General features: G+C 43.8%; 1 protein-coding gene across 5 annotated transcripts in view; it reads left to right on the top strand.

Annotated features, from left to right (window-relative positions):
• The window catches only part of DAG1 (dystroglycan 1), a 69,957-nt gene that overhangs the window by 7,144 nt on the left and 50,344 nt on the right, over nt 1-12,469 (top strand). For 4 of the 5 annotated variants that reach the window (XM_049640469.1, XM_049640468.1, XM_049640470.1 and 1 more), the window contains exon 2: nt 620-678. The gene's annotated coding sequence lies outside the window, so the exon portion shown is untranslated. Of the gene's footprint in view, nt 1-619; nt 679-6,111; nt 7,355-12,469 lie in introns of those variants that run through there. The other variant, XM_049640467.1, reaches the window with a different exon arrangement.

Below are 12,469 nucleotides of genomic sequence, written 5' to 3' on the forward strand. Positions count from 1 at the left end.
TTCAGGTCATGATCTCACAGTTGGTGAGTTCGAGCCCTGTGTTGGGCTCTGTGCTGACAGCTCAGGGCCTAGAGCCTGCCTCAGATTCTGTGTGTGTGTGTGTCTCTTTCTGCTCCTCCTCGCTCGTTCTCTCTCTCAAAAATAAATTAGCATTAAAAAATAAAACCAGGCTCATAGTGGGAACAATCAACTGAACATAAAAAATCACTTTTATGGCTGACTTTGTCCTACACATCATGGGGTACATTTAATAGCCCTGAGGTTAAAATACCACTGTCTAAATTTAGATATTGGAATTGTTCATTATAATTATTTTAATTAAGTGATCTCCATGCACAACATGGGACTCAAACTCATGACCTTCAGATCAAGAGTTGCATGCTCTACCGATTGAGCTAGCCAGGTGCCCCTATTGGAATTATTTCTGTCTTTGAAATTGTTTACAATTTTTGGTACTGGTTTAATTCTACAGAAAACATTTAGTTTGTCACTCTTTGACAAAGAAAGGTGACTGATTGGTGGGGTGGGCAGGAGACTGAGTGGCATTCCCCACTTCCTTTGGTGTAATTCTTTTTTGGTTGTGGGCATTCACCAATATTGGATCCTTCTTTTCCTGCAGCGCCTCTGCTCTTCAGGAAGATAAAAGACTTTTAAAGCAGCCTAGCACTAGAAGGCAAGGTAAGGTACTTGAAAAGAGATTGCTGCAAAAGAAAGATGATTGGTCCTTGCATTCTTGGCAAAATGATTATGGGATTTTAAGACACTATAGTGGGGAAAAAGCTATATCAAGTAATACATATATTTAAAATAAGAAATTTTGAAAATGAAAAGAAAGGAAAAATCCTTTGTCCCCCAATTTTAGTCTTTTTTTTTTTTTTTAAGTTTTATTTAATCTTTGCACCGCACGTGGAGCTTGAACCCACAACCCCAAGATCAAGAGTCTCATGCTCTTCCAACTGAGCCAGCCAGGCACCTGTAGTCAGTCTTTATTTTATTTTTAAAAATTTATTATTTTTTAATTAATCTCCACACCCAGTCTGGGGCTTGAACTCACAACCTCAAGATCAAGAGTTGCTTACTCCACTGACTGAGCCAGCCAGGCACCCACTAGTCTCTCTTTAAATAGGAAATGCCAACCCATGGTACAAACTCAGAAAGTTCAAAAGGATTATGCAAGGGAAAGCTTCTACCCATCCCTTTAGTCCCCAGTTCTCCCTAGGAGCAGCCATTATTCCCTGAGACCTGGGTGTCCTCCAGAGACCTTGGGCAGCACTTTTACGGAGTTTAGGTTAGAGCATAGACTCCATTTTTATCCTGCTTTTTTCTTAGCATTATAGCATGAGCTGTGTTTTAGATATACAACATTTCTAATGGCTAACCTGTTCGTAGTTCTTAGATAGTTGTTTCTTACTTTGATTATAATATGTAATGTTGCTATAACATTTTTGGGCATTAAGCTTTTTTGGAATCTTTTTTTTTTTTTTTTTAAGAATTTCATTATTTAAAAAAAAATAATCTCTACACTCAGTGTGGAGCTCGAATTCAACCCAAGAGCTGCATGCCCCACTGACTTTAGCTAGTCAAGTACCCCTAGAATCTTTCTTATCACCATGTTAAATATAAAGCTTTTGAAAAAAGTGAGACATGACTTACAGTTTTGTAGGAGCACATCTGTATTGTAGGAGCACATCTGTATTGTAGGAGCACATCTGTAATGTCAAGTGAGGCTGGTTTGTATTCGTTTTTATTTTTAAGCATGGTGTATGTTTTCCCTGGTCCCTTTTCTGTGACTTGTATGGATATGTGATTTTTATAGCCATGCAGAGGCCCAGGCTCAATGTTCTCTGCCATTGGGCGTAGGTGTAGCCACAAATTCAGTCTTCCTGAGGCGGTCCCAGCTCTCAGATACCCTAAGTATAGAGGAGGGTGCCATCAAGGGGAGCTCAAGGACAAGTGAGACACTTGGAAGGATGTGTCATATTCAGGGAAACAATGACCAGTGCCCAGCTTGGCACTTGCTCTTCATTTCTATGGATGTTGAGTTTTTGTATGTGGAGTATGGGGATCTACAAACAAGAAGCATCTCTTACAGAGTTCTTTCTTTTTTCTTTAATTTATTATTATTAATAACATTTTTAATGTTTATTTGTTTTTGAGAGGGAGAGAGAGAGACAGGACAAGTGGGGGAAGGGCAGAGAGAGAGAGAGAGAGAGAGACACACACGCAGAGTCTGAAGCAGGCTCCAGGCTCAGGACTGTCAGCACAGAGCCCAACATAGGGCTTGAACCCACAAACCGTGAGATCATGATCTGAGCCAGAGTCGGGTGTTTAACCAATTGAGCCACCCAGGCGCCCCATATTATTATTATTTTTTAAGTAAGCCATACACCTAACGTGGGGCTTGAACTCATGACCTGAGATCAGGGGTCACTTGCTCTACTGATTGAGCCAGTCGGGTGCCCCCAGAGTTCTTTCTAATAGTTGGTATCTAGGAGCACCTGGGTGGTTTAGTTGATTAAGCACCCAACTCTTGGTATTAGCTCAGGTCGTGATCTCATGGTTGTGGGATCAAGCCCCACATTGGGGCTTGGATTTCTTGAATTCCTGCTTGGAATTCACTCTCTCTCTCTCTCTCTCTCTCTCTCTCTCTCAAAATAAATAAATAAACATTAAAAAAGTAATAATAGTTGGTATCTACTGAAATAGGTTAGTGGACTTGGAGATGTTTGTTTTTGCAAATGATATGGTCATTTCTATTTTACCTCTCTCTGTGCTGGGAGCATTTCCCTCCAAGCATTCTAGGGATTGATAAGGGATTACTTAAGATTCCCAAGGCTGTCTATAGTAGAAGTGAACCAGTTCTGCCTTGGTTGTCATAAATGCCTCTCTTAATTAGCTCAGTTCTCTAGGACTGGGTTGATACTTCAGCCAATTTTTGCCAAGACAAATTATACAGTGAATAATGGAATTCCAAATAGCATTTCCTTTTTATTTGGCTATTAATCAGAACCTGGGACACCATCCATTTTCTGGGCCCTTATTTTACTATGGAATGCTTCCATAAAACACGCATCTCTCATCACTATAAATGTCATGTGTATACTCCTGTTTGGGCTGGTAGGTTATCTTTGCATCATAACTGCCCTGACCTCAGGGAGCCTTGCTTACTGGATTTTTTAATAATGGAGACCAGCCTGATGAGTGGTCCTTGAGCAGGGGTGGGTTCTGCATCTTGTGGAAAATTAGGAAATGTAGAGAACTTTGCTCTACCTGTTATGTTAAGCATGCCTGAATAAGTGTCTTATATTTTTAGACTGAGCAGTGTTGGGAAGATTGAATTGCCTGAGTAGAGAAATTTGGTGGGAGGAGACTAGAAGAGAAGCTCTTTATTAAAGATCTAAAAATAGAATTCATTAAAGTCTCAAATAGATAACAGTAGGATTCCTGTCTTACTCTCTCCTCTGGATTTGTGCTACCAGCTGTTGCTTCTGCTTACCTGGAAAAGATCACAATATTTTGTCAGAATGGTCAACAGTATAGACTTAAAATACTGTGTTTGCCAGTCTGAAGATGTGCTTTTTCCAGTTTTAAAGTACTTTAAAAAGCGACTGGATTCTTTGGCGCTGGGAAGAAATTCTTAGCAGGAAAAGTTGATTCTTTTCCTTGGAATGCCCGCCCTGAGCTGACAGGGCCTGTGGGGTCCCCTCTCCCTTCAAAGCCTTGAGTTTTTTTCCTTCTGGTTAGGCATTGATGACGAGAGAGGGGATTCTTGTATAAGGCATCTAATTTGCCCATCTAATGCTACCTTAATCAGATGGGACCTCAGGTCTCCCTTCTGATTTTTTAAAGAGGGGTTTCTTTTTGAATCAAAAAGGTGGAAAGGAAAATGGCTGCTCATGTGCCTATGGTGCCCTGGGCTGCCTTTGCCCTTTTCCTCTGTGTGAGGGGGTGAAGGAATATCCTTGTCTCTCCTCTTCTCTCCTGCCATGAGCTTCCAGGGAGAATGGGGCTCATTGTGGGCTGTGCCTGCAGGCACAGTGTCAGGTCTGCTGTGGCTTCTGTCTGGTCTGCTGTGGTTTCTGGGTGCTGAGGGCCCAGCAAGTAGTCATTTCCTCACATGCTGCCCTGCTGTTCAGGACTGTTCTGAGGCATGGTGCATGTGTTTTGTTTGCTCCTAGGTCTGTCCTCTGATTTTGTCACGTCTTGATAAACATTCTTGTGGACCCTTTTGCAGGCCTGAGCTCACTCTTGCAACAGATTTGAGGCCATATTTGGAGAGGCAGGCCTGCTGCTCCCAAGGGTGGCTTAGTGCCTGGTCACAAGAGGCTGGGCACTCTCTCCAGGCCTTTCTTATGTTTGGAATCCTCTGGGAAGCATAGGATTAATCTATTTGTGAATGAAATAGGCTTTAAATTTTTAAAAATTTATTTTGGCCTTCAATTGTATCTCAGTAAGGCTGGAAAAAATTTGTTTTAGCTTTAATCAACTATAGAACTTATTCAAGATGTGAAATGCTAGAATATGATTCTCCAGGTAGGGGAAGCCAGAGGGACTCAGCTTTTTAAAAAACAGGTTTGTTTTGGATGTGGATACTCTCTCCTGATACCAAAGTGCCTTACCCATCAGGCGGTTCTTTATTTTTTATTTTTTTAATGTTTATTTTTTGAAAGAGAGAGACAGAGCATGAGTGGAGGAGGAGCAGAGAGAGAGGGAGACACAGAGCTTGAAGCAGGCTCCAGGTTCTGAGCTGTCAGCATAGAGCCCAGTGCAGGGCTTGAACTCACAAACCGCGGGATCATGACCTGAGCCGAAGTCGGATGCTTAACCGACTGAGCCGCCCAGGTGCCCCCATCAGGCGGGTTCTTTTGACCCTAGACCAGTGTGTCCTTGGGGAAAAAAAAGTATGAGGTACTTCTGTTTTTTGTGAGTGGATAGATAGAGGCTGCTTCTTTTTCAGGGGTGTTAGTTTCAGATGGGGAGCCAGATGTGTGGTCAGCGGTTGTGCATTAGCAGGTTCTGTAAGGATCAAGTGAGTGAGCTGGTGATGGTAGGAGGATGGAAAAGCCCTGGTCAGGCCCTCCTGGAGTTGGCAGAGGGCTTTTCTACATGAAGTCTATATGATTGCATGGATGGCTGCTAATTTTGTTCCTTTAAAACCCAGATAGGGAGATTATTTGGAATGGTACTGGAAAGATCATTTGAGTAAAAAAATTCCATTCTTTCCATGATGCTTCAGTATGTCTGATTTCTTCGTCTTCTGTGGAAGTGTCCTCTGAAAGGAGCAGCTGGCACTGGCACTACCCTGGGTGTTTGCCTTCCTCCTACCTTTTGTTTTTTTTCTTTTATTAGAGGGGGACAAAATCTAGTCTATTTTATCCTTCTGACTGGGCAGAATGATAGGTTTCTTTTCTCTGTTTTAGGATTGGGAGTGGCGTTTTGTTTTTATCAAATAAAAGAATAAAACATACCATGCTGAGATCACACTGTCAATACCAGCACTTGTTATAAGATGGTATTGAGTTCTAATGGAGAACTCTTCTTTCAGATAGTGCCTGCTCATACATAGTGTTTTGGGTCATGAGTTCCCAAGAGGTGAGGTCTACCCACTGAAGGTCCTTGCACTTTGGCAAGACCAGCAAGAGTTTGGCACAACCAGCAAGAGTTTGGCACAAGTGTGATGAGGTTGAACAAAGATAACTGAGTATTCTCAGCAGTAGAAACAGGGGCCTGAGGAAGGAACCTACCAGATGTACTGAGTCCCCTGGGACCCTTGCATCCTAATATGGCTTAAGTAAGGCCCTTGACCTCTCTGCTTCAGTAAAACTGGGACAGAGTATCCTTCCCATAGGCTGCTGAGAAGGAAATAAAGGTTGACTAGTAATGTTCCCTGTACTGTTCTGTAATGGCTACTTGTTAATATTACATTTATCCTTTTCCTTTCCGGTGTAAATTAGGACTCTGATATTTAACAAAGGCTGGTTATGTTTCTTAGGTTGAGTTACGGGTTCAGGGGTGTTTTTTTATTATGTTTCACAATTACAAATGTAATAGGTGATTTTATTTTTTTTTATTTTTTTATTTTATTTTATTAATTAAAAAAAAATTTTTTTTTTTAACGTTTATTTATTTTTGAGACAGAGAGAGACAGAGCATGAACGGGGGAAGGTCAGAGAGAGGGAGACACAGAATCTGAAACAGGCTCCAGGCTCTGAGCTGTCAGCACAGAGCCCGACGCGGGGCTTGAACTCACAGACCGCGAGATCATGACCTGAGCCGAAGTCAGCCACTTAACCGACTGAGCCACCCAGGCGCCCCTGTAATAGGTGATTTTAGATGTAGCTAGCATTTGATAGAATCAAACAAACCTAGACACAAGCCCATTGGTACCTCCCAGGAAGCAGCTCTACCTTGACTGCTCACTCATCTGTGGGGTTTTGAGTGCTACGGTGTCTTGTTGGGGCGGGTGGTCCTTGGAGGCATTGGCTTCTGTCAAGATGAGTAAGAGGATGAAAATACTTTAAGGACCAGGGTCTCTCTCTGTTAACTAGACAGCCTTGTTTAGATTTTTTTTTTAAAGTAACCTCCACACCCAGTGTGGGGCTCAAACTCATGACCCAAGATCAAGAGTTGCATACTCCACTGGCTGAGCTAGCCAGGCGTCCCAACATTGTTTAGATTTTTAAGAAGTTTCTTCAGAGGTTGTTTGTGCCCAGGTTTGTTTTCTTGAATCTTACCAGAGAAGTAGAAGGAGCATAGGCTGACTAGGTTGTTGCATGTGAGTTGAGTGACTGGAAGTGCTTTCTTTTTCTGTATGCTGTTTATATCTTTTCAAGCTATCAGCAGCAGTGCATGCCTTAGAGTGAAAGCCCTTGGTTTTCAAAGGACTAGACGTGTACTTATTTTTTCCCCTCATGACCATATGACCTCCTGACTGGGTAACTTATAATATTAAACTTTGGCTTTGCAGCCAACTTGCATTTTAAGAGACCAGGAGTGAGTGAGTGAGTGCTCCTGGTTATATGTTGGCAGCAGCAGATTCTATACCTGGAACATGTAATTCAGTAAGCTGTAGGGTTGGAATTCTTTAGAACAGGAATTTTGAGGTGTTATTATAATTATCATTGTTTTGGTTAATAGGAACAACTTAGTATGGAATGTTTGAACCTTACTCTGTAAAGTCAACATCTCCCTGGAAACCAGAACTGTTTTGGGCTTCCTTGACTCCTAGAGGGACAAATTGAGTACAAATTCTTTGGGATGTGATGGGGCGAGGGTACAACCAACAGTGCCGAATCTAAGCAGAGAATACTTTTCCTAAAGGTAAAAATCGGGTTCCAGCCTCCAAGTGATGTAGGTAGGCACTGTGTTTTATGATTCTGTGTTGGGTGGGAGCTGCCTCTGGGTTCCCAGTGGGGCAGTCTCCACATGATTTCCAGATACTGGAGGCATCTGGTTTCTGACCTTTGTGTTAGAGGCACATGGGTAGAGCTGTAGGCTGTTATCAGATAAGAAAATGACATGATACCACCAGAGGGGAGTTGAAAATAAAGCTCTAAATGCTCACTCTAAATCCTCTGATAGGCTAGAGGGGAAGCAGAGCCCACAGGGTTGCTCCCAGCCTGGGAGTAGTTCCGGACGGTGCTGAACAGGCAGTCCAGAGAAGGCCACTGTATAGGAGCTGATTCTCAATAGAACAGAAGAAACCCCAGTATTGAAGCAAGTCCATTTCTACTGCAGGCACTCCAGACTCCTTGTCATTTTGGAGGGATTACTGACCTTGGCAGTTTTATTTCACATTTGGGTCTGAGGTGGAGAAACCAGGACACCCAATAGTGTTCATAGCAATGCCCATGTTCTTAAGCTGGTCTGCTCATGTAGGTTGTCTGAGGCACAGAAACTTTACACTCATATGAGATTATGGGTGACTGGAATATTTGTATTCTGTGTATATATTTAAAAATTTTTTTAAAATGTTTATTTATTTATTTTGAGAGAGAGAGTGAGAGAGCAGGGGAGGGGCAGAGAGAGAGGGAGAGAGATCCCAGTCAAGCTTTGCCCTGTCAGCACAGGGCCCTTTGTGGGGCTCAATCTAATGAACCCTGAGATCGTGACCTGAGCTGAAATCATGAGTTGGACAGTCAGCTGACTGGGCCACCCAGACGCCCCTGTATATATATATTTTAAAGTGTTTATTCCATGTCAGGTCCTTATTGTAAGTGTTTTACATGCATTAGCACACCTAATGAATCTATGCTTATAATTGGAAAAAGTTAAAGACAAAAGGAATTTGATCTAGGAAGTGTTTAAGATTAAATACTATTAAGCAGCCTTGTAAGACAGGCTAGCCTATGGACTGTGGAAAAGACTGTCAGCTGGCATTCAGTGGGCAGGCCCTGTTGGTGCTGGGTTTCAGTTCTTTCATTTGCAGGTGGTTTTTTAGTTCCTGTCATGTCCTGGGTACTGTGCTAGGCTCTGGGGATGGATCTGGTGATGGGTGAGACAGGTATGGGCCCTGCCCTACTGAGGCAAAAGAGGAAGGAGAAGTGAAGATTATTTCTTCTCAGTTGGTATTTTTTAGAAGAAAGTGTGTTTTGGAGAGGCTGAGGGTCACACCCCCGAAGTGAGCATAGGCAGTCAGTATGCCTCTGATTCATCTTGGGGGGTGGGGGGGGCGGCTAGACCCATCTCAGAGAGTGATGTGAGGCATCAGGAAGAGGACTTTGGAGAGCCTGGGAGGCAGTTCTAGGTGATGATGATGATGATGGTGGTGGTGGTGGTGGTGGTGGTGGTGGTGGTGGTGATATTTTTACTGTAGTTGACACACAGTGTTACATTAGTTTCTGTGGAAACTAATCACTGTGTACAACACAGTGATTGGATAACTGCAGTTCTAGATTATTTTCAAAGTCAGACTGACATTTGGGCACACACAGATATGTCTGTGACCTGTTGAGCCAGTTCCTGGCGCTGATGCCATGCCTTAGGTGATCCTGCTAGGGCCTGCAAAATGGTGTTTCAGAGATTGGCCGAAGTGAACCATGGAAGCCCTCTTGGTTTGGTAGTGATTTGGATAAGGATGTGGGGGGAATTTGGGGGTTAATTGAGGAAGCTGCAGGACGAAATGGGAGGGGGATTAGAGAAGATGAACCCTGGAAAGGAGAGGGGAGGGAGAAGATAACAGTGAGCAGAGGAACTTTGTTAAGTTTGCTCTGTTAATCCCCAAGTTGGAGGAGATGGGAGGCCAGGGGGACAACAAGGGGTGGGATCTAGAAACCATTGTGGGGTCAAGTCGGCTAGGAGTAGGGATGGGAGACTTTGACCAGTCCTAAAATGATGGATTTATGGTGTAGATAGAGGTAGCTTCTGAACAGAAACTAAGGCAGTGAGGTTGGTCTAGGCCAGAGCTGAGGAATAGTGGAATCTGAAAGGCAGTGTTGGTGTGCTTTACCAGGGGAGCAAGTTAAAACCCTTCAGGCTGTGAGAGTCAGGAAAATCTGCAGTGGAAGGAGTAATGCCTGGAGGAGACATGTGGGGATTTTTGGTTCCCCAGTTAAAAATAAACAATTTAGGGGCGCCTGGGTGGCTCAGTCAGTTAAGCGTCCGACTTCAGCTCAGGTCACGATCTCGCAGTCCGCGAGTTCGAGCCCTGCTTCGGGCTCTGGGCTGATGGCTCAGAGCCTGGAGCTTGCTTCCGATTCTGTGTCTCCCTCTCTCTCTGCCCCTCCCCCGTTCATGCTGTGTCTCTCTCTGTCTCAAAAATAAATAAAACTTAAAAAAAAAAAATAAACAATTTATCCCTGAGAACTGGTTGAGAGATGGATAAAGGAGCCACACAGGTGGCTGCAACATCAGCTTAATAACTAACAACTGTTGGAGAGCATAGCACCAGGGGAGTGGCCACTGGGGGTTCCTCATGCCGAACCCCAGAATTGGAGGTACCCACCTAGTTGGCTGTGGGGCTGACCTCTGTGTTCACCCTTCCTGTCTTTCTTTCTACATGTTCTGCTTTACACAGTCTTCAAACTCTTCCAGGGTTGGTTTGGTTTTATGATTATTTCATCTTTTGTTTGTTTGGAGAGAGAGAGAGGGAATATCTTAAGCAGGCTCCATGTTCAGCACGGGGCTTGACTGGGAGCTTGACATGGGGCTCAGTCTTAACGACCATGATAAGCTCATGACCTGAGCCCAAATCAAGAGTCAGATACTTAACTGAGCCACCCAGGTGCACCTGTTTACTTCATCTTATTGTTATTTATTTTTTTTTTTTTGCATTTTTGCAAATTCTTTAATATCTGGCTTGTAGAAGACAGCTGGATTCTTATATTGTTTCTGCATTCATTCTGTTGCAATATCACTTTACCTATTAAAACTATATATGTATATTTATGTATGTGTATACATATGTATGTGTGTATAATATATGTATGTATACTTAAAGTAGGCTCCACACCCGAGGTGGGGCTTGAACTCAAGACCCCGACATCAAGAGTTCTACCAACTGAGTCAGCTAGGTGCCCCTAAAAATATTTTATTAACCTTTTTTTTAAACTTTACTAGTGTAAAATAAAACAAAAATAGAGAAAACAACCTCTCCTCCCCCCAAAAAATATAGCTTAGTGAATTATAAGGTTAAGAAATAGAGCTTTGCTGGCCCTACCAGAGACCTCTTGGTGGGTCCCATCCCTGCTACAGCCCTCCATTTCCTACCTTCCAAAGGTGACCCCCAACCTGTTTTTTTGTATCCATTTCCTTACATTTATTTTTGGTTTTATCTTCCACATGTGTATCCTTAGGCACTGTAGTTTAGTTTAATTTTATCTTTTTTTTTTTTTTTTTTTTAAGTAAGCTCCACACCCAGCATGGGGCTTGAACTCACAACCCTGAGATCAAGAGTTGCATGGTCAACTGACTGAGCCAGCCAGGTGCCCCAGTTTTGACCATTTTTAAAACTTGGTATGTCTTCTAAGTTTCTTTAATCTACAGATTCCCCCTCTATCCCCTTTCCTTGCAATTATCTGCTAAAAACCCTGGACACTTAAATTTGTGGAGTCTTCCCACAGTCCAAATTTTGGTTTAAGTTTTTTTTTTTTTTTAATTTGTTTTTAATGTTTATTTATTTTTGAGAGAGAGAGAGTGTGTGAGTGAGAGCATGCACAAGTGGAGGAAGGGCAGAGAGAGAGGGAGACACAGAATCCAAAGCAGGCTCCAGGCTTCTGGCTCCCAGCTGTCAGCACAGAGCCCAATGCAGGGCTCAAACTCATGAACTGTGAGATCATGACCTGAGCCAAAGTTGGACGCTTAACTGACTGAGCCACCTAGGCGCCCCTCCCACAGTCCAAAATAGCAGATAGTGTCTCAGGGTGCAGGCCACCCATGCTCTTCTTTGCATTTCCTGTGAATCGATGACTGGATCCAAAGGCCGATCAGCCTCAGGTTTGGACCTTTGGCATGGCTGGAGGGCTGCTTTCCTCTTGTTCCACATTGCTCATTGCTGGTACCCAGAGCACCACTTCTGTGGGAGGACGAGGGCCTGAGGAGAGGCCAGGCCCAGCCCAGCCTCTCACTGGCTCTGTAGTCCTTGTCAAACCAGTCTCTCCAGAACCCATGTGACAGGTGTTGCAAGAGGAAGAGCCTGATGTCTCCTCTGGCTTAATTCACCAAAGTGGACTCACAGCAACATCCACCTCTCAGGCCCTCCCTTCCCTCTAACTCCCAATGTTCCTGTCTTTCCCTGTCTGTCCATCATTTTATCCCCTATTTTCAACTTTCCTTCCTTCCTTTCCCCCTTTGTTTATATGGTGTTCTGATGGGAAAAGAGCTGTTTGAGGCTGAGGAGAGGGAATCTCATACTGTTTGCTCACCGTCTGGGGGACTGTGGAAACCTCTGTTTACTCATCTGTAAAATGAAGGTGTTGATCCTGATGATTTAAATGGTTGTCTCATACTCTGTCCCATGAGTGTTGTGTTTTACAAATTTTCTCTGTGTTTGAAAGCTGTTTCAGAGGATTTTCTTCTTGTGGGGCACAGCCCCAGTGTAAGGAAATGGAAAAATCTGGGTAGGGCATAGAGAGCAGCCAGAATCCAGTCTTTTCCTCATATCTGTGCCATTGGGCCAGTGGGCCGGGGGAACAGTGGAAGGCTCTGTGGGCTGTGGTCGTGGCCTCACATGCTGGTATCAAGCTCTGGGTACAGAAACCTGCCTTTCATAATAGGGAAGTGTGCCAGCTGCCAGTGCTGCAACTGTGCTGGTAGGTGGCCAAAGCTGTGGGCATGTGGAGGGCCAGAGATTGTTTCATTGTGAGACTAGGCGTAGGCTCCAGGCCCGGGAACTTGTCAGCTGGCCCTGGCTTTCTCGTTTGCAGGCCTCACTCAGCTTCCCTCAGAATTTGATGGGCAGCCCAAGCCTGTTTTTGATGCGGGGGCAACTCTGTGCTCACCTCAGAGACAGCAGCTGCCTGATCCACCTTTG

The sequence above is a fragment of the Panthera uncia genome, chromosome A2 (assembly GCF_023721935.1).
Source record: "Panthera uncia isolate 11264 chromosome A2, Puncia_PCG_1.0, whole genome shotgun sequence".
Classification (NCBI taxonomy): domain Eukaryota; kingdom Metazoa; phylum Chordata; class Mammalia; order Carnivora; family Felidae; genus Panthera; species Panthera uncia.